At 40.1% G+C, this 23,619-nt stretch overlaps 1 protein-coding gene across 2 annotated transcripts in view; it reads left to right on the top strand.

Annotated features, from left to right (window-relative positions):
* The window catches only part of NELL1 (neural EGFL like 1), a 702,892-nt gene that overhangs the window by 498,155 nt on the left and 181,118 nt on the right, over positions 1 to 23,619 (top strand). The window lies entirely within an intron of this gene.

Here is a 23,619-nt window from a genome sequence, read left to right as displayed (position 1 = left end):
GTCATATGCAAAATCAACTGGCATTGCTGTATACCAGTTAATGCACGTTATTTAATACATTAAAAAGAAAACCTTCAACATTGTTTAGATATGACCTAAGTCTATTATCAGAACTGTGATTGTGATGTCAGAGCCCCACTTTCTTATAAACTTCTGAGGTTATGACATAAACTTGCCCTTGAGTATTAACTAGAACATTTGTGTGTATGGTGAGTAATAGTAACACTCCATAATTGTGTAGCACTTACAGAAACACATTTATTGAGTGTTTTCTATATGCCAGGCTCTATGCTGAGCCCTTTTACATATATTATCTTATTGAATCTCATAGTAACTATATGGTGCAAGTTCATCGCCTTTTGTACACCTGAGCCATTTGAGGTTGGTAGAGGCCCGTGACTTGCCCAAGCTGCAGCCAATAAGGAAGGCTAGGTTTCATTCCCAGGACTGTTGTACTCAGAATTTAGGATCTTCCACCTTGTTTTTTAGTTTTGCTTGATTCTCTCCAAATTTTTCCAAACAAACAAATAATAGTTTGATTTGCTCAACATGCATAGTTAATAATAGGCAGAGGCGGCACCAGAATTCAGATCTTTTTTCTGCTAATCTGTTGCTTTTGGCACTACACTTCCTGTGCCTCGTACACATACACATAATATACACACGTAAAATTCTTTGTACTCAAGCTAGTTATTTTTAGTTTTATTATCTGTTTTTCATTGCTATACTCCAATGGCCCTTTAAAACCTCTACTTACTGAAGTTATTGCATTCGAGGATTAGAGCAAGAACAAGTTAAACTCTAAAAATCACAGCAAATAAAAGGTATTCCCTTTGAAGATCTTATTGCGATGCCGAGAGGGTAATACTTAAAATAAAGAGATAACTGGGTTTAAATTTGAGACCGATTTTGCATGTGAAAACTCAGCAAGTTTTATGCTCAGTTAAACAATATGTGATCATTAGAATAGATGATGTTTGGAGAAGGAACTCTCCTGTAAGTTGTTTCAATACAAAGAATTCTTCATGCAAGCTGAGACTAGGCAGGTGGCTAGGCTCTTCTCAGGGAAAGAGCAGTTTTCAAGGCACTTGGTTTAGGACCACTGAGTACAATATTTCCTTAAAATGGACCTGCATTGGAGGGCCAGGAAGTGCTTATCAGTCTATATCATTTATATCATAGTAAAGGCTATTCTCCTTTTGTTTTTTTCCTATGATCAAAATTACCAAAGAAAATCTGTATAATTCCATCACATTTGATGTGTCATTGTATTAACTGGGATAGAAAGACTGTGCCATTCTGATAGTAAACCCCACAATCTCAGTAGCATCTGCTATAACGTTTTTCTTGCTTATGTACAGTCTGATGAGCATTGGGTTGCCCTCCTCCATCTGATGATTACACCATGTGTCCCACATGGCTTTTAACATCATTACTGCAGCAGAAAGGACAGATAGACAAGACACATCAAATCATGGCACATGTTATTTCTGCTCACAGCTAATTGGCTAAAACAAATAACATGACCCCAGCCAGTTGAAAGGGAGGCTGAGGAATGTAGAAGAGCAAATAGTTATTTGGTCAATGATGCCTCTGACCCATTAACTCTGATTCATTTCCTCAGTCCTGCGACCCTGCTCTTTCCCCTCCCTCTTTTCATTCTTCTCGTTCTCTCTTTCTTCCAGTGCTGCTCCTACATGATCGTTTTTTGTTTTCCCTTCATTCAGCCACTGTGTACCAAAGTTTATATCTACTGTACAAGACTAAGAGGGAGTGACTCCTAAGTTACGTGCCCTAGATGCTTCTCTTGCTTCTCCCTTGTCCCAGCCACTCTGTGCCAGGTGGTTTCTAAGTTGAGGAACATACCAGAATCAAACATGATTTCTAAACTCTGGTTGTTCACTGTCTTTGAGAGAGATTTGATATGTATATAATGCAGTCCGAAACAGACAAACACATGTCATACAATTTGCTAAAAGCTCATCAGAGCACTTTGATCAACCAGATGTTAAGAAAGTGAAATAAATGTAATCAACCTGTGTGAAAGGACAATCACACTTGGGGAAAAACAACAACAACAACAAAACCCCCCAAATTTATATGATTGCCTTCATGCACAGTGCTAGCAAACACATAAAGCTAGTTCTCTACCTCACTTCTCCATTTCTCTTTCTTGTTTTCACTAAATTGGGCCATCACCCCCCTTTTTTTTCCATAAACTTATGCTAATATAACTGTTACTCCTATTTTGATTTTACTATGTGTGTAGTTATCCCTGTATTGGGCATTTATTGATAGAAAAAAAGGTATATGTCATTAAAAAACAAAACCAAAAAAACAAACTCATGATTTGGGGCAAGACTAGTCTAATTTGTATATCTCCAGCAATTAGCTGAGACAAAATGCCGCATGTTAATATATTTATATTGGGATAGAGGTCAGTAAAAGGAGAGTCACACCATAAACTTCCAGAATTACAAAATAAACTATTGACTATGGGAGTCCTGTTTTTCTGCTGTAGTTTCCTAGCATCTCTAAACAGCACAAATATAGGTCTAGTGTATTCTGTACAAATTTTTGAATTCTCACCAGTGGGTTTGTGGGAGGCAAAGGGGAATCTTATTTCAAGTGGGAAACTCAGGCATTTGTAAACAAGGCCCCATGTTGGCAATTCAGACAAAGTAATTAGTGTTTATGACTGTGGGAGTCTGGAGTGTATGTGAGGAATTGTATTAATTGGGCGTGAATTGATACTGGAGGGTAAGGAAATATAATTTCTCCAGCTAAGTGCACATGGCCGGTAGCTGAAACTATTCCCCACACCAAGCCATTATCCTCCTCAGAAGGCATTTATTTAGTCCTTATTTGCACCTCACACTATGCTAAATGCAGAGCCAACCAGCTCTTAGAACCCCCACTCTTATGTTTAAAGATAAACTGAGGTACATTAAGATTTACTAGAGTTTATTTGGACAAACATCTATTCGAATGGAACAGCACTGTTCCCAAAGCAGGAGCTAAGGGAAGACTTTTTAGAGAAGACATGGGCATAAAGCAAGGAAATTATTTGATTGGCTATAGCTCCAGTGCTTGCTTTATTTGGGAAAGCCTAGTTGGTTGACTGTTTTTGTTTAGTTGTTCTTAAGTTTCAATTTCTTAATCTTGAGGCATTTATAGTAATTGACTCTGGCTTAGGTTTTCATTTGCCTATGCAGGCAGCAGATGCATTAGAATCACCTCAGTCTAATGGTGTCCTGGTTTAATTACTTTAACACTTGACGTGTATAATTTATGCAGGTTTGGGGGGGAAAAAGCAAGCAAACTTCACATGGAGTTAAGAATTTCAAATAAAGAAACTTACATATTTAATAATACCTTTTTTCTTAAGAAGAAACCAATTGAGATCTCATTTTCCCTGTTTAGATTTTCCAACATAGTTAGGGGACCATGAGCATTTGTTTATATACAGGGTGCCCCCCCCCCAAAAAAAAATGTATACACACTTTAACAGTTGATAACTCAATTTTGAAAATGAATTGTATTTTAATAAACACTGCCTTTATAATTATTCAAAGTGTAGGCATACATTTTGGGGGGCACTATATATATATATATATATATATATATATATATATATATATATATAGTCAAAATGTGGAATTGACTCAAACTCTGATATTTGCTTCCAAACTCTACTCTCACTACCTTAAGAGATATGTGTACAGCAGTACCATGGACTGGAATTTCTGTGATGTCAAGGCCAAGTCAAACTGTTGTTCTCATTAGAACCTGAGTACCGGCAGAAAGTTAGGTTGAGAGTTGATGTATAAAATTATCATTTGAATAAGAAAGTCCTCACTTCTGGTTGGATTCAGTAAGGATAACTTCTCAGAGCATTCCCATAAGGAAAGATACCAAAACTTTGTTGAGCTCCTGTCATGTCGCAGCCTCTTTAAAAAATCGTAAGGGAGATCATTTTCTTCATTTTAAAATGTGTATACTAGCACTCATTCATTCATTCACTCACTCATTCCTTCTTTTGTTTATTTTAGGCAGCAGAAATATTCAAATAATAGTATGTACGTGAAGAGGTTGGCACTGTGTCTCGCATAGAGCACATTGTTAGTTATCCTTCTCTTCTTTTTCTCAGCTGTTGTTACCTTTCTCAACTTTCCCTTGTTATATTCAGAACCCACCAAAGATGTCTTGCTGTAATTTTCTGTTCCTATATAGATCAGATGCATAAAAACTTGTCAGAGATGTTGGCTATGTTTTTGGTCAGCATTATTTTCCGGCAATTCATCAATGAGGCCTATGTTCCTCTTCATTAGTCTCCTCCTTTTGATATTATTCGATGGAAAGTTCCCCACAACCATAGCCCACACCCCTAATACCTGTCATTGGGACTATGACTATCCTCACAAGTCTAACAGCTTTCAAGTTTGTTTCTTGCAATTCATCTTCCTCTTTGCTCCAAGAGAGATCTCTCCAAAATAGAAAGTTGACTATGTATTCTCTTGTTTAATCCCTGTAATCACCTGGAATTTCCTGCATATAAAGCCCAGACCCCCTGGTATACATATAAGACTTCCCATAAGCAGACCCCCGACTTCCTCTTGAGACCAGTAGAGCTCAGCTGCTCCTATGGAGGTTGCATTTCCACATGCATGAGTGACCTTGTTCTACAACTTTGTACTTTTGCTTGTGCAAGTCCTTCTGTTTTTCACCTCCTCTTTTTCCCTTATCTAACTTCACCTAGGCAACTCTGCTCATTCTTTAAAAAAAAAAACAACAACGCATGCTTCACTTCCTCCTGGCAGCCTTAGGAAAGCTTAGGAAACCTTTCCTTAATGGTTTCTTATCACTCTGTGCGCAATTATTAGGAATTCAGGATTTTATATTCAAATCACCTATGAGTACCTTTGCTCTCACACTAGTCTAGCCCACATGACAGTAAACATTATCTGTGAGGAGCCAGGGAGTAAATACGGGATATATGGCCTCTGTCACTTACTCAACTCTGCCATGGTAGAACAAGAGCAGCCAAAGACAATACACAAGTTAATGAGCTTGACTATTTTCCAATAAAACTTTATTTATAAAAATAGATGGCTGGCCAGATTTGGCCTGTGGGTTATAGTTTGTAAACTCTTGATCATGATAATCATGTCTAGCTTGGTGCCTGAGATAGAGAGGTTGCTCAATAAATGTTAATTGAACTGGACATGTGTTAGCTCCTCCAAAAAAATCACATGTCCAGTGTTTATTCTTGTGTTTTATTTGAAGCACAATCAGGTGAGTGTTAAACATTTTTAAATTTTGTATACAGCAGGTGTCCCTTATTTTAGGACCAGAAGTGAGTCAGTACTTGCTAACTTATCAGGTCACACTCTAACAAGAAGATCCCTGCATTATGCCTGAGCATTTAAGGCTTCTTGCTGATTTTTTCAGGCATCCCGTTGCCCTCAGGTCTTTTAGCTCTCCTTGAAACCAGCCACAGCACTGTCTGCGACCTGTTTATTGAAAGCTGTGTAACTAAGTACAGTAATAGAATTTTCCAATCAATACCCAATTGTAGCAGGAGCCAGTGGAGAGATTTCAGAGCAGCGGTAGCATGCTGAGATAACTTGGTGTCACTAACAAATCAGACAGTAGAGAGAAGCATTAATTGAGTTCCATCAATCACACATGTGGGCATCGGGCCTGAAATTTCTCCTAGAAGCAGTAGTATTGCATGATGTGTATGTGGTTGTGTAAACCCAGACAGCAAACTCATCTGAAATCTGCTGAATGGCACTCAGCTGGTCTAGGTATCTCTCATAACAGCTTTCTTTTTATCCCCATTCAAAAACTCCACAGTCTCCTGTATGTGCATAACATAAAGGAAAAAAAACAACAACAGTGGCACCTGGTAGTAATCCTGGGCTGGTTGATTCCCAGAGGGAATATAACCTAACAGAGAATTGGAAGTCAAAAGACCCCGTATCCAAATTTCACGTGTTTCACATACTAACTGTGTATTTTGGATGTGAGTGAGGTTGCATCAGATCAGGAGTTTTCCATCTTTACAATGAGGGTAATGCCTGACTGCCTCATCACAGTGTTTCAGTGAATTTCTAGCGGTTTTGGCTGGGAAAATGCCATGCGTTGATAGTTGTTGTGTTACGAACACCTCAATTATTCTGCTTCTCCAGGGAATGATGTGTCAACCCTAAGTGAATTTTCCTTGTAATTTAATTCGTTAAGTGCCAGAAGTTTAATTTTAACATTTTTTATGGAAGCATCTCTCTAAGACTGCACAATGCACTGACTGCTTTGTTAAGCAAATAGTTGATGCAAATTTAACCCATTTGCTGTTCAGCGTTAACATGGGGAGTTCTGTGTCAGTTATCATGCTGTAATTGTAGGTGCACAGGCTATGGGATTTACCTGTGATTGGGCTTTGGCTTCCTAAGTAGCTTGGATTTTGCCTTCTGGAAAATTCCAATTGGCCACTTTGTTAATTTAGGTGATTTTCCTCTTTTTCACAAAAGCAAAGTGCACACTTGGAGATTAAAATATTGCTGTAGTTGAAAGGAACATTCAACACCATTGAGTTCAATCTCATCTTTTAAAATTTTATTTTATTGTTGACAGTATAACAGATGTCCCCCAATTCCCACCCCCCTTTACCCGCCTCCTCCCAAGCCCTGCCCCGCCCCAGGCCCTCACCACACTATTGTCTGTGTCCATTGGTTATGCATATATAAGTTCTTTGATTAATCTTTTCACATCTCCCCCACTATCTCATCTTTGAAAGAACTGAAATGAGAGCCCCAAAGTTTAATGACTTGCTCATGATCACACAGAATTTGAGGACCAAAGCTTACACCCAATCCAGGATCTCTTTATGACAATAACAATAATGGACATTTGCACACAGCTTTGCAGTTTCCAAAGCATTGGAAAGCCTTTTATGGGGATGGTTTGGTGGTTACTTAACCTCTATATGTTTCAGTTACCTCATCTGCAACATGGGGCAAAATAGAAATAATCAACTGTTAAGCTAGCTGTACAGATTCTATGACCAATTTGTGCCAAGTGCTTAGCACAGTCTTTGGTGAAATTAAGTGCTCCATGAATGTCAGCCACTCTGCTGCTGCTGACACTACGATATCTTGGAGAGACGAGTGCTGTGAAGAAGCACAAAGCAGAACAGAGGCAGCGGGGAGTGGCACAGTGCAGTGGTGCCATTTGGGAAGTTATTGGTTGTGGAAGGTATTTCTGAGGAGGTAGCATTTGAGTGGGGGATCAAAATGAAGGGAAGATGTGAGTCATGTGAACACCTCGAAGGAGCATATGCTCGGCAAAGGGAACAACAAATGGAAAAGCCCTAAAATGGGAAAGAATTGTCTTGTTTAAGAAACAGAATCATAAGAAGGTATTAATCAGAGGTGCCATTTCCCTGAAGATAGTCACTTTTAACTTTCAACATTATTATAGACACATATAACATTAAGCACTGAGTCATTGTTGTGAACAAGAAATGTCTATTAATTGAATCTCCATTCTTGAAAGTTTAGAGTTGAGCCAAGCACAGGATTTTGCAGTCAGAGCTCTGGAAGCCAGAGACTAGAGTACTTACTAAGTGTTCTACACTGACGGGGGTACGTGGAACCCCTGGAACAAGACATGTCTGGAAGAAGGGTCCTGGTTTGACTTGTGATAATTGGTTCAGAAGAAGGTTAAGCTCTTAGGAGCTAGAAAGAGAGTGGAGGAAAGTCTTTTACCCCAACCAGGGAGAGCCAACACTGATGTGGCTGAGCAAGGAGTTTCAGAATGATCCTCTATGGCTGGGCATTCAAAACCAGGTGAAGTATTGCTGTGCAACTTGGGTTGAAATGCCTCCTAGGATATGTATTATTTTTCTGTTTAATATAAGGTATTTTTTCTTATATGGAATCATTTAGATCACATTAAGAGGTAGAAACATGATTGAGCTATTTCCCAAAGCCTTGTTTTATTTATTTCAGTATGATGAAGACTTTGAGCACGAGATGAATTGAAAAAATAGGACAGAACATGTTAGATCGAATAGTGTTCTTTGTATTTGTCATCCTTTCATTCAGTTGTTAAACTCCTGCTCTCCATTTATCTAATGTGTACCAGACCCTGGCCTGGATACTGGAAGAAATACCGAAATGAGCATTTCCAGTTCTTGCTCTTTCATAAGCTTGTTAAGCAATACATGATCTATAAACCAACAATTTCAAAAAATATGTGGCAGGCACACCACCACTCAAGACCTATGTAAATTTAAGGAGGTAGTTGTCATCTTAAAGCCTCTATTACCTTAAGTTGAAATAATAATGGCACCTATCTTATCGTATTTTAGAGAGGGATTAAAATAGATAAATAGTATTAAGAGCTTAATGCACTATCTGCATATAGTAAATGTGAATATAGTACAGTGATTTTTCTAGGGCCTCTGATTACAGCAAAGGTTTGGGATAACAAGGAAGAAGAAATATCTTATTTCTTGAGGCCTGGGAAAATCCCTATAGAAGGGATGCCATTTGAACTAGGTCTTGGAGGATGAATGGATAAGTGGGAAATAACATTACAGGTTGGAAAATCATGCAAAATACTATGACGTGTTCTAGGGGAGATATTGATGGTAGAATACGTGCAACATGTTGAGAAATATTGAGAGAAACTTTATGAAAGTATTTATGGCTCTTTGTGGCATTCTAAGGAAGACTTCTTTAAGTGATGATGAGATGGAGAGAAGAGGCCTGAAAGATATCTGTGTTTGAGTGTAGAATTATGGAGGATGATTCCATATTATACCTACAACTCTTAGATGAATGTTAAGAGAAAAATGAGAGGAACAAATTATTTTTGCTTTGCAAGCAGGAGGTATACATGTGATGGTTTAGATGACTCTGTGAGATGAAATTTACCACTCATCAGTGATGTTATTTTATAGGAGCTGACAATGTTACCATGCCTGAGAATAGTCAACCTGTTCATGGTCTTTATGGTTCCAGAAAAATGTAATTCACCAGCACCTGGATAAGTCTATTTGGCATGTACTGGAAGCATCTACCTCAGTTTTATCAGCATGAAAAACTATTCAGGAAATGTACCACATTAAGAAAAGAGGTTGCTGAAAACCCTCCAAAAATGTTTTTGGTGTTTAATGGTGTTCTATTTATTTTTTTGTTGTTTTTCTTTTATATCCACAAGGCTTCGTCTTACTCTGAAATGCCTTTCTTTGGGGGGGAAATAAAAAACAAACATAAAACTTAGTCTACTGTATTTCCTTAGTAAAATGTTACCCTTTTTATTTAGCAATGAACCAACTGTACTGATTAATTTGCATTTAAGTTTTGGAATGTATGTTAGATTGTCTTTGATGATAGCGGTACCTTTTTATGTTTTCTACTTATGTATAGTGAAACTGTAGGTTTCCATATATTATTATACTAGAGGCCCAATGCATGAAGATTTGTGCAAGAATAGGCCTTTCTTCCCCTGGCTGCTGGCATCGGCTTCCCTCCAGCACCCGGGATCCAGGCCTTTGCTCTGGCCGCTGCCTTCTGCCTTCACTCTGGCTGGAGCCGCCTTCCACCTTTGCCTCTGGCCCTGCCACCTTCCTGTAGCTCCCTCCATCATAGCAGGCATCCCACCCAGCCCCGGCCGCTCCATGCCTGCGTGCACGTTCTGCCCAGAGTGGCCGGGGCTGGGCAGAATGCCTGCGTCATTGCCATGGCGACAATGCAAGTGTCCTGGTCTAGCTGCCACCATCTTTGTCACGTCAATTTGCATATTTCCTCCTTATTGGCTGTGGGGGCCGCCATCTTTGTTGTGGAGTGATGGTTATTTTGCATATTCAATCTTTATTAGGTAGGACTACAGTTTAGCTTCATACTTTATTGTAATGAATATCATCTGAGTCCCTAGTTTGGTGAATGTGTTGTCAGTATGGCTCTAGCTGATTATAGTAAAGCCCTAAGTCCAGTGTTTGATGCCAACACCTGAGTGTCTTCTCTCATGATAATAGAAAGCTTAAACTACCTGGTGAGAGTCAGCTAAATCTTTTGCTGGTTTAATAAGTTTGCTTTATGATCTGTAATTAATTTACTCAATAAGGAGTTATTGATTATGTATTGTGCTGGGAAGTGTATATGGGATGAGAGAGTGATAAAAGACATGGTCTGTCTGCTTTAGAAGCTCAAACCTATTAGGTCAAACAGATAAGTAAGAAGGCAATTAGAAGACTGGATGGTAAGTGCTATGAGGAAGTGTGTGTGCCAAAGGAGTTAGACCTAACAAATGCCGATGCCTATAGAGAATTTGTATCAGAGTTTATTTGAGCCAAAACTGATGACAGTTGCCAGGAAGCAAGATCTCAAATGCTTTGGAGAAGACCAGTTTTATAGTTTCTCTTGTGAATTTAGAATGAAGGAGGGAATGTAAGGAATATTACAGGAAGGTGAGAGAAATTAAGGCAGGGATTGGATTACAGGATAATTATGATGTGTGCTTTCGAAGGTCGTTGCACCTTCAAGGGGTATTACTTCTTTCACTGCAAAGGTATGTTAGCCTAGATGCACAAGAACAATGTACAGGACTGTCTTAAAAATCTTTCACTAAATATTACCCACCAGGAACTTCCAAGTCAGGAATTTATGATTTATTATAGCTCCCTTTTTTGGCCCACAAGATGAATAAAAATGGGGACCTGTAGTGAGTTGAAAAGTGGCCCCCCAAAATATCCAAGACCTAACCCCAGTACCTGCAATTGTGACCTTATTTGGCATAGGGTCTTTGAAGATCTAGTTAACGATCTTGAAGTGATAGCAGCAATCTAGATTTACCTTGAGCCCTACACCAAGTGGCAGGTGTCATTAAAAGAGAAATGAGAGGGAGATTTGACATGGAGACATATGGGGAAGGTAATATAAGGATGAAAGTAGAGAGTGGACTTTGAAAACTACAAGCCAAGCATCCCTAGCAGCCACGGCGAGCTAGGAGGGAGGCCTGGAACACATTCTTTCTCAGAGCCTGTAGAGGAACCTGACTGCAGACTGTGAGAGCATGATTTTACTTGTTTTATGTCATCAAGTCTGTGGCGATTTGTTGTGGCAGCCCTCAGAAACTTGAGACAGGCTTTTAACTTAGACTGGAGGCCTGGGGTTAGGGAGGGTCATCCATTATAAAATGCCTCCCAGTTCAGGACATATTTCAGCTGAGATTTGGAGGCCAAGTAGCACTTACTCTATTTATCAATTTATTTACAGGCAGAGAAAATACATGTAAATGTAGCTCATATTATTGTCAGAAGGAAACACACACACACACACACACACACACACACACACACACAACAACGACGCCTCCTTGGTTTCTAATTCTATAGAAGGAAAGTGGCACCCTGCTTGCCTAGCATGCCTTCTCTTGACAAAGGTTTCACCTCTACTACTCACGCAGTCTGTTGGGTCTGTAGATACTGGAAGCATCAGTAACTTCTCTCACATCTCCACTTCTGTAGCACTGGCTCAGGGGACCTCATTTGAATTGTTATAACAGCTTTCTTACTGGTACTTTAATTACTGTCTGTCCACCCCATGCTGTATTTTCTGCCGCATAGCAGCCAGAAAAATCCTGTTAAAACCTCAGTGACTTTATGTCACTCTTTAGCACAAAACATTCCAGTGGTTCTTAATTTCTTTCAGAGCAAAAACACACACAAATCCCTTAAGTGTCCTTAAGACCCCAGGAGAACTGACCTCCCATGAGCTCTCTGTTGCCATCTCCTATGACTCAGTTCTTGGCTCACCTGGCCTGCTTGCAATTCCTGGATACAGTGGGTGTAGTCCCATGTTCCCTTTGCCTAGACACGTATCACCCCAATACCTGCCTGCTCTGCACTCTATCATCATTTTTGTTTCTGTGCAAATGTCAATTTATAAGGCCTTCCAAGGACTACCCTAAGTAAATAGTAATTCCTCTCCAAACACTTCTTATCTCCCTACGCTGGTTTCGTTTGCCCCATAGCACTTATTGTTATCTGAAATTTTTTTGTGCTTTTGCTTATTGTTTGTTTTCCTTTCCCAAAAGATAAGCTTCATAAGATCAAGGACATGGCATGCTCTGATCATTGCTTTATGTTAACTGCTTAGCAGAGTACTTGATGCATTGAAGAATTTCAGTTGATAGTTTTTTGATATGTTAACTGCACGGCAGAGCACTGGGTGCATAGTAGAATTTCAACTGATAGATCAATGGATGAACAATTCTTAGATTTTTATTAACTGAGAACTTTATAAAAGAAATGAAAATGTTTGATGAGAATAGCTGAACTCATGCTTTATTATAATACTAAATAAATTTTAAGTGTGGCATCATAGAACACAGATTTCTAAGGCGTGCAGTGGATTCTTATATTGATCCCACATGCCTTCTCACTAAAATAACAAACAAATGAGCAAGTAAAAAATTGAGGATGATCCTTAATCAGTGTGGTTTTAATAGTAGATTTGGTTCATTCTGGATCCTGTCCAGTGGTATTCTGACTCCTCACAGGCTAGTTTTTATTGCAAAGCACTTCCCGCCCCCTCCTTGAGTTTCTCCTTCTTACTCTGTCCTGGAGGCCAAATGTTATTCAATGATTTCTATGGGAGGCTTTGCTCTTATCTTCTGTCTACTCAGAGAATGCTGGCTGGGGCTGTGAGGTGCCCTTTCTTTCCATCCCTCTCCCCTGGGTACTCTGTACCTGTCTTTTCTCGGCTGGAATCAGTGCACTGGTCAGATTCAGCGTTCTCTGCACACTGTGCATGTGAGGAACATCCTTTAAAGTTCTCTCCATGAACAGCTCCCGAGCCGGGCAGGAAGATGGACATCATACAAGTTCCTGTATAGCATCCTCAGGAAGTAGTCAGCTGGGGCATCTTGCTTATTCCCTTCATGGCCAGTTTCATGTGAGCTGACCACATGGTTAGAAAAGCAACCTCAGAATGTTTGGAGGACTATACCTGCTGGGGTAAGGCTGCTGGTGGAAAGTGGCCAGGGACAAATCGGAGAGGGAGGCAATATATCAGGCTTTGGGCTACTGGTTCTCATGTTTCTCCTGCCGTTTAACCTTCATAGCAGCTTAGAGAAGAGCTCTGAAGGTCTTTATTTCACTAGTGGCCAAACTGAGGCTCAGAAAAGGTGCGTGAGTTTCTGAAGGTCACACAGCTAGTGGTTTAATCCAGGTTCCTCTGTGCTTTTTCACCTCCACCCTGCTGCCTATAAATTCAAAATACACTTGGAGGGACTTGAGCCTAGATATTTCAAAAATAACATTAGCTCAAGAATGAGGGCAGCGCATGTTATAGATGAGATATCGCTAAACATCCGGGAAGACAGATAACCGGGCAGTGGTGAAGGATCAAGGCCCAGCGGGCGTGTGCAGCGTGAAAGCGGCCATTAATCAGACCTGCTCGCTTAGGAGGACCCTGCGTTTTGACTTTGAAGGCAGCCAAAGAAAGGTCAAATGTATGTTTTTTGAATCCTCTAGCAAGCAGAGCTCTTTGGAATTCTTTGCATTCTGCAACATGATAATTAATAATTCTAACTCTGAATTCCTTGGTTCAGATCTTTAAGCAGGAAATTGAAAAATAGTACATCTTCCACAAAATACAAATGACAGCCTCGTAACCTTGTGAGTCATGGTTTCTTTTACCTTTAGTTCCCCATGTCAATGTATTTCTCCCCAAATGGGTTCCCCCACTGTGTATGTGAGCATATGACTACTTCAAATACAATAACTACTACTACTACTACTACTAATAATAATAATAATGTCAATAATACTCAATATCTTTTGAGTGCACCTGGATCTAAGTGCTCAACCTACAGAAACCTCTATTACTTATAACAACCATATCAAGAAGGTGGTGTTTTTTAACTTCCTGTTCTGTCATCAGAAAAATAAGGTTTCAAGATGTTACTAGATTAGCTCCAGGTTGCACAGCTAGAAGGAGGAGAACCTGAGCTTTGCACTCAGACTGCCCATGTCCCAGAGTCTGTCACCTGACAGCCTAGCTGTCAGTCTGTGGTAGTATTGAAATGGTGGTGGTGGGGGGGGGGGGGCAGTATTTGCTGCTAAGGTAATTCATCATTTTCTTTCCTCTGTTCTTTTTCTCTTTTCAACTCTCTCTTCCATTATTTCTACCCTGTCTCCTTTCTCCCCCACTTTCTAAACTCCCCAACAGTTTTCTCCCATTGGTTGAAGCTGGCCTCACCACTCAGGCACCTGACGCTATGTCAGAATCCCGGAGCCTGGAATTCTCAGTGTCCATTTCCTAATTCACTTCCTCTTGGGCAAGTCATCCAGCTTCTCTCCTTGCAGTGTCCCATTCACCAAAAGATGAAGATATCCTTACAGATCATCTTTTAAGGTTCTTGGGAAGCACTTTTTTTAAAAAAGCACAAAATGTGTTACAAGTCTGAGAAATTGCTCAGGTTTCAAGACAGAGGTGGGAAGTGGAGAAGCCCTCTCCGGGCTCTGGCCTACCCTCATTACCCAGCTAGGATCACTGCAGCTTGCATGCATGTTGTCTCACTAGGGTTTAGCATCTAATTCCATGTGGTTACATACAAAAAGAAGGATGCTTTTCCCTGGGAAAATTTGCTGAAATTTATTTCATAAAAGCCACCTCTCTCATTCAGGGTTAATATAGCTGTGTTGGCGCCAATATGACAGTGCAGCTGGCAACCTTCTGACCGTCTCACCCTGGCTTTCTCCTCAGCTGCGTTTCACAGACAGCACTTTCCAGCTCCCATTTCTTGGTGCTCCTATAATTGCTGAGCACCAAAGTTTGAATTGCTCTCCGAGTTTTGGTTGAAAAGATATTATTTGACAGTTGCCTTAGCTTTTACATCATAGGAGTTCTCACCTAACTTCCTGAAGTTAGCTTTTTTGAAGTTTGCTGTTTTTGAAAGCCACTTTTTGTCCTACCTAGGAGTCTCCATGCTTCTATAACACTCTCTCTCTCTCTCTCTCTCTCTCTCTCTCTCTCTCTCTCTCTCTCTCTCTCTCTCTCTTCTTAGGTTTTTGTCTTAATCCCTCATCTTTTTCTTTGCAATTGATTCCAGTACTCCTCCATCTCTCAAACTCTGGCATCTTCTTAGGGAAGGCAAATGGCAAAGTGTTTCAATATTTGAGAAGAAAATGCTGCACTCTGGGAATTACACTGGAGAGAAAGAGGCTGACAGATTAAAGAGGAACTAACCTTTATTGAGCACTTAGTATGTGTGAGCACTGTGCCTGGCACTTTACTTCCACTATCCCATTTAATCCTGGTAATACCTGTATGACATAGATTCTTTTATTGACCTAGTCATACAAATAGGGGATTTGATGCTAGAGGAGATGAAGTAAATTTTCAAATTCAGTCATACTGGTAGTTATTTCGCAATATATAAATGCATCAAGTCAACACGTTGTACACCTTAAACATACACAATATTACATGTCAGTTCTATCTGAATAAAGCTGGAAATAAATTAATCAGCTTAATAAGGGCTGGAACTGAGACTGGCCCCTAGGTCTCTGTTACCAGATTCATGTGCTTAACTGCTCACAAAGTTCTATGTGGAAGAATTCTCTAGGCATCAGGTTATTTGGATAATATTTCAGTCATTTACGCACCCCCCCACCCCCAAACACACAGCCTTGGTATACAAAGTCAAGGCTGAATATTCCTCACTCCCAAGTTCTTAGCAGTTTCCTATTGAATTGCTATTTCTTTTATATGATTCTTCCATGTATACATTGCAGAGATTTTAAACTCATAAAAACGGACTCATTCAGCATTTGTACTCTGACTTCCTAGGAAAAAGCCAACCACTCTTATTCTGAATGAAATTGAAATTGTGGAAAAATAAGATAGTATTGGCGGTCCTAAATCCTTCCTAAGACTGGTAGTCACCTGGTGAGAAAGGCCAAGCAACGTGGCTCTTCTGTGAAATTGCCAAAAGCCTGGGTTTGTAAAACACCAGTTATAGTCACTGATCCTCCTTCCTCACAGCAGATCCTCCAGAGAGCCGAAGCCATTTTCCACCTACCCAGGATTCTCCAGGCCTCTGCCCCTTTACACATACTGTCCCTGTCCTGTGACTCAAACATCCTTGGCCCCAATCTGCCTGGTTATTTTTGTTCTGATTCAGCTGAGGCCTTGGCTCTTCTGAGGGGCTGTTCTTGACTTTCCAGGCAGAAACAATCCTTTCCTATTGTCTACCTCCTACTGCCTTTGTGCAGGCAGTATTGCTGGGATCTGTGAGGTACTTCATGATCTGCACAGTCTCCTCCCTCCTCAGGGACCTTGCACTTGCTGTAACTTCTGCCTGGAACACTCTTTTATTTGATATCTGCCCAACGCACTCATTCTCCTTTACTCAGTGAGGCCTTTCATGATCCCCCTGTTTAAAATATAATTTTTGTTGATTTCAGAGAGGAAGGAAGAGGGAGAAAGAGGTAGAAACATCAATAATGAATAATGAGAGAGAATCATTGATTGGCTGCCTCCCCCCCCCCTTCCCCCCCCCCCCCCCGCCACTGGGGATCGAGTCCACTACCCAGGCATTTGCCCTGACTGGAATCAAACCCTGACCTCCTGGTTCATAGGTGATGTTCAACCACTGAGCCATGCTGGCCAGGTCACGATCCTCCTGTTTAATTACAATCTCCCCCACTGGCACAGACCCTGTCCTCTGCTCTGCTGTATCTTTTGTCATATAGCTTGTTATCATCTAACTTACACATTGATTTTTTCATTTCATATTTTCCCAGTAGAATATAAACCGATACCTTGAAATATTTTTAGCTGTTTTGCATGAACCTTGGTTCTCAGAATAATCCTTGATAGAGAAGCTGCTCAATAACTATTTGCTGAATGACTAAGTAAATGACTGCCTGTCTTTGCTCAGCTTGGGTACTGTTGAAGTTTGGGTCTGAATAATTCTTTTCTGGGGTGCTGTTCTATGCACATAGGATGCTTAGCAGCATCATTGGTAGCACTCCCACAGCTAAAACAACTAAAAATGACTGCAGACATTGTCAAATGTCCCCTGAGGGGGAATTGTCTTCAGGAAGAGTCACACTGTATTGGTCTCTCAGATCCTGGAGAACAGGGATCATGTCATATTAAGAGTATCAACATAGTAGATGCTTGATAAATTTTATTTAATCTTTTTTTAAATCCTCATCTGAGGATATGTACTTATTTATTTCAGAGAAAGAGAAAGTGGAGGGAGAGAGAGAGAAACATTGATCGGTTGCCTCCTGTACATGCCCCAACCTGGGATTGAACCCACAACCTAGGTATGTACCTTGACCGGGAATTGAATTCACAACTTTTGGTGTATGGGATGATGCTCCAGCCAAATGAGCCACCCTACCAGGACAATGCTTGATAAATATTTAAAGCTGATTGATCTGACTTGATAACTACATGCCATGTATTTATCTCAGACTTCATGATACAGTTTTATAGACAAAACTGTCTTATCAAACTTGTTATTTTTCTCTATATAATCTGGCAATAAATATGTGTTTAGTATCACCAGCATTCAAGATGATATAGAGGAATGGAGAGTTTGAAAAAAAAAATAACCCTGGTCCTCGAGAATCTCATAATTAGAGAAGCATGTATACAGGCCAAAAATAATGCAAAAGGATACATTATCTCTCTCCTCAACCTGAATCAACCCTATTAAGTTAATCTGTAACAGTGATTATCTATACAGGCCTACCTACACAGTAAGTATTTCAACTTTGCAGCTACAGCCACAGAAAATGGCCATTTTCCTATTGGTCTTTCTAGAGCTAAGACCGACATCCCCATTTGAAGATATCAAAATTAAAGTGACCTTGTGCCCCCATCCTATCACAGAATGTTATGGAGTAGAAAACTATGGCAACTACCAAGAATGTGTGAAACAAATACACAGTTTAAACTGCAGGTTTAGTGGGTTGGGAAAGCAAGTCATTGGATCATAGCTGCATTCTATAAGTAATATAGAATGCAATACAATGCAATGCAATACAATTCAATACAATACAATGGAAGTCAATACAATGGAAAATATCAGAATGCATTACATGTACTAAGAATAAGTTTTATATTTCTGGATGTCTATGAGTGTGTGTGAAAGTTTCTGATTGAACATGTTTTACTATTCCTTGTAGTAAAAAAGACATTAGCCAAGCACTGTCTTCAGCTAACTAGAATAATGAACAGAAGAAAAGAGAAGTTTCTAGACAGATATCCAGGCATTACACTATTGTGCTTTAAGGTAACTAATAACTCCGGGAAGTGGATGGAGATGTGGAGATGGAGAGGGTGGTTCACAGATTCTTAAATGTCCCTGCTTCCCTGCATGGCCCACTGCATTGACTTCTACATTCAGTCTCCAACATTGATAAACTCCTGTTCATTTTCCTCCTCTATTCAGTGCCTTTGCACAGGACAAAACCTTGACCTGAACTGTCCCATTTCCTGTGCTTCTCTGCCTAACAAAAATCCTATCCATTCTTCCAGGCCTAACTCAAATGCCAGCATTGTTGCAAAGCATTGCCTCAGTCCACTGGGCATAATTAATCATGTTTTCCCCCATATGCTCTCAGCACTTTATTCATACTGTTACAATGGCATTTATCACATTTCATTATGCTTGGTTTTGGACATGCCACTCTCTGCTACTCGATTGTGAGCTTCTTAGGGATGGAGATAGTGCCATGCCTAGTTGTAGGCTTCTTAGTCCGCAGCACATTGTCTGCATATAGTGGGTGGCCAAGCCCTAAAGGGAGATGTCGTAACGATGTGGTTGCAACTCTGAGTTTGAAACCCAGGAAGCCACTTAGTGGCCTGGGATAACTTATTTAACTTCTCAAAGCCATCTTTCTCTTTTGACAATGAGGACGACACGAATGAATAATGCACGGAGTTACTGTAAGGCTGAAATGGAGTATTCTGTCTATACAGCACTTAAAGGGCCTTTGATACATGGAATCACCATTACTTCTGTTGTTGTTGTTGTTACTGTTGAAAAGTAGAGTGGAAATGGCTAGTAGAGCTGTAAGGTGATTTGGGGGTGGGGGGTAATGATTAAATATTAAACTATGCACTGTATTTTTGGCTTAAGACCAGAATGGAGATATGAAAAGTGACCGTTGCCGACATCTGGATGTTTGGTTTTGTATACCAGACTAACCATCTGGATACTTCTCACTCTGACCTTTTCTCTGTATTTTACACTGTGTTTGGGGGGAGAATTTAAGGGGTGGTGGAAAAGGGATTAAAATCACATAGTTTTGCTCCTGAAGCTACTCAGTAGACTTAATTGTGTAAACTTCTAAGTTTCTCAGCCTCAACACTGTTGACATTTTAAGCCAGGCAATTCTTTGTTATGCAGGGCTGTCCTGTGCATTGTAAGATGTTTAGCAACATCCCGGTCCTCTGCCCACCAAATGCCAGTAACACACTGACCCCACGCGCCTCTTGTGACAATCAAAATATTTGAGGCAACTATGGTAAATATCATATTCGTAACAAGGTGAGCAATAAACCAAAAAGCAAATATGGAGGAGATGCTTCTATTATTGACAGAGCTGGATGGGGAAACATAAGTTTAAGTCTATAAACCAAGCTAGTTTGCTAAGAATGAACACAGAATGAAGACCAATCCCATGGAAGAAGGGAAACTTGATGCCATCTGAAGTCAAGAAGTGGGGTGGGCAGGGAGTTTTGCTAGGCATGACCAAATTGTAAATATCTTCTCCTCCCTTGGGATTTTGGGTGCACGTAATCAAATTAATTACAATCTTTGGTTCATGACACCCTGTAACTGTGCATAGTGAACAGCGTTTATTTACATCCTGATAGTTATTTTAACAATGCAATTCACACCTGATACCTCACTGTCCAAAATAAACTAGAAATGTTCATCATATGGCACTTCCCAGCCCATCCTCCTGCTTTTCCCATCTGACTCGCATCAGCCTGATATAGATTTTTCCAGAGTTATCAATAGAATAATCTCCTCTACCTCCCCAGTGGCAGAATGAGCAAAGCTGGCAGAGACGTCAGAAATGATCTGAAGGAAAATGCTTCCTGAAGGAAAGCAGTGTGAAAAGCAGGATTTCCTTCTTACCGATGGCTGAAACATGTATGTTTCTTATTTTATCAGGATATAGTTCCAAGTGTCCCTTGGAACTAAACACATGCCAGTAAATCTTTGAGAAGATCATGCAAAGTGTTTAGACTTGAAGGGCTATTACTTTTTGTTAGTATAAAACTATTCTTGTCCAGTTGAGCACAAGATGGAAATACTGGGCATCCACATGCTTGACATGTGCAAACCCACCTTCTCATTTTGTTTCCCTTAACCTCTGAGTGTCATTTCTCACGCTGAGAAAATTTGAATATAAAAAAGTAGTCTTTCTGTGAATTATCTCTCCCTTAATTTTGAGTTCTGTGATTTTATTTTCTTACACAATGCAAAGAGTCCTTTCAGAAATAGAAATCAAGCCATTTTAGAGTTGACCCCATCCATTATCTCCCTGGGGTGTAAGTGAATAACCAATGGCAGATCCAGGTTTGTAATCTTACTGTGTATCTACAATCTGTTCAAGCCATACTTGGGAATCTGGAAATTGGTTGACAAAGGAGCAACATGCCAGGATGCCTGATTTTTCCTGAGTCTACAGAGGGGCCAAGTTCCATTGCAAGCCCCATGACACTGTGAAGGCCAGCAAGTCCAGGAAGGAGTGGTAATGTGCCCTCACTGAACTAGTAGACTAAGTTCCATAGCACAGGGATCTTTGCTATCTGACTCACCACTGCATCTGCAGAATCTAGAACAGACACTAGTGCACAGTGATATTGTTATTCGGAAAAGCAGAGTCCTATTAATAAATCACAATAATCACATGTAGCTTTTGAGCACATTCATTTCCGTTCGTAATTTAATTTAACCTGCACAGCCTGGGTGTTGTACTTATTATCATTTACTGTTTTGCTTTTGAGAAAACTTAGGTCCAGAGAGGTGAAATAATTTGCTGTAGGTCACAGACCTGTTACATACAGAGCAAGGATTTGGACCAGGTAGTTTCTACCACCCCATCTCCTCATACGCTAGAAAAAAATGCAGTGGGGACTTGTTTGGGTCATGCCATCTGCCAAGTAATGCTGTGCAAAGTACAGGTTCTCAGAGTATCAGAGTCCTTTTCTCTGAACTGCTAGGTTCCTAAATGACCAATAAGAACCTACCCAGTTACACATGATCTATCCACAAGCTTTAGACTCAGATACAACAGTATACTTAGATGTAAATTTTATGAGGAATCCAAAAGAAATGTGTGTTGTTCTTGATTTCCCCACAGTAGTTTAAATTTGCAATGGCATGCTTCTTCTTCTTTTTTTGGTATTTTTTTTTTTGAAATGACTTTGTTGTTTTATGTAAGATGCATGTAGGCAATGAATTTCTTCTTTACTTGAGATCCATTCCATTAAAAATAGTATATGCCGCCGAAACCGGTTTGGCTCAGTGGATAGAGCGTCGGCCTGCGGACTGAAAGGTCCCAGGTTCGATTCCGGTCAAGGGCATGTACCTGGGTTGCGGGCACATCCCCAGTGGGAGATGTGCAGGAGGCAGCTGATAGATGTTTCTCTCTCATCGATGTTTCTAACTTTCTATCTCTCTCCCTTCCTCTCTGTGAAAAATCAATAAAATATATTAAAAAAAATAGTATATGCCTAGATTAGGTGAAATATCGCTAGGCTCATATCGTAATGGAGGTTAGATTACAAGTGCATGAACTTGAACAGCTCCCTACCTGCCTTTTTTAATGTCACATGTGCAATTTGACACATTGTGTTTCATATATATATATATATATATATATATATATATATATATATATGAATTCAGAGAAGAAGAGAGACAGAGACAGATAGAAACATCAATGGTGAGAATCATTGATCGGCTGCCTCCTGCACGTCCTACACTGGGGATAGAGCCTGCAACCCAAGGTATGTGCACTTGACCGGCATCGAACGGGACCCTTCAGACCACAGGCCGATGGTCTATCCACTGAGTCAAATCAGCTAGGGTGACACATTGTTGTTTTTTTTAAACTTGTATTCAGTTCCATTAGCCCTTATGAAGCTATTCAAAAAAGGAAGAAGCCTGCCTATGTGAATATTAGGTTGCAGATAAACCTGCATTGTACTACCTGTGTAGCCTTAGAGGCGACTTGATTTTTGAGCCCCTACTTCACGGTGTGTACAATGGAAACAGTAACAGCTCTCTGATAGTTCCAGGATAAGGGCTACAACTGCCTTCATTAGAAACTAAAGCAAGCATCAATCACAAGGTCATAGCAACTTATCTTGGTGAAAATGGACACCTTCAGGCTGGGTTTAATTATCTGAGTATTAGATGGAAAATTTATTCTGGGTCCATGATGCACAGTCATAATAGCATTGCTATCATTATAATTAGTTTTATTTCAAAAAGCCCATAACACTATGCACCAAACACAATTTAAAGTCACTGACAAATGTTAACTCATTTCATCCTCGTAACACCCCATTTATTAGGTATGTTCTTTTTTTAAATTTTTATTTTATTGTTTAAAGTATTAAAAATAGTAGGACGTATGTCTCCTTTTTTCCCCCATTGACCTTCCCCTGGTCTCCCCTACCCCACCCCCGGCACATGCCCTCAACCCCCCCCCCCCAGTGTCTTGCATCCATTGGTTATGCTTATATGCATGCATACAAGTCCTTCAGTTGATCTCTTACCTCCCCCGACCCTCCCCAACCTTCCTGCTGTAGTTTGACAGTTTGTTCAATGCTTCTTTGCCTCTATATCTATTTTTGTTCATCAACTTATAATGTTGTTTATATTCCACAAATGAGTGAGATCATGTGGTATTTTTCTTTCTCCGACTGGCTTATTTCACTTAGCATAATGCTCACCAGTTCCATCCATGCTGTTGAAAATGGTAAGAATTCCTTCTCTTTTACAAAAGTGTAGTATTCCATTGTGTAGATGTACCACAGTTTTCTAATCCACTCATCTGCTGATGGGCATTTAGGCTGTTTCCAGATCTTAACTATGAGGAATTGTGCTGCTATGAACATAGGGGTGTACATTGTCACATCTTTACATTCATAGGACATCACAAGCATCTCATGCTTTCTTCAAAAACCTCCTATTATCGTTTCTGTTTAAGGGTTGCATAAATCAAGAGCACACATGTATCATGAAACAACACCAAGTCTCCTAACAAGTTCTACAGTCGGTGTGTGCACACGTGTGTGAGTATGCATGTTTGAATGTATGCTCACACACAAATCTAGATCAAGTGCTGCTTTGACTACATTACTGAAGAAACCCATGCTGAACTTCCTGCTTCCAAACGTCTGTCTTCTTTTGGTGCCACTTGAAACTTTCCTTTATAGCTTCCTGTCACTTTTAGCTTCAAAAACACTTTACTGTTTACTGTTCTCTTATTAACTTTGATATGGAGCTACACTTTTGAAAGGTCCATCACCAGAGCCCATAAGGTGCAATTTTGGG

Source organism: Myotis nattereri, assembly GCF_964212035.1.
Source record: "Myotis nattereri genome assembly, chromosome: 9".
Lineage (NCBI taxonomy): Eukaryota > Metazoa > Chordata > Mammalia > Chiroptera > Vespertilionidae > Myotis > Myotis nattereri.
The sequence above is the reverse complement of the archived record's forward strand: the minus strand, read 5'-3'. Positions and strand labels throughout refer to the sequence as shown.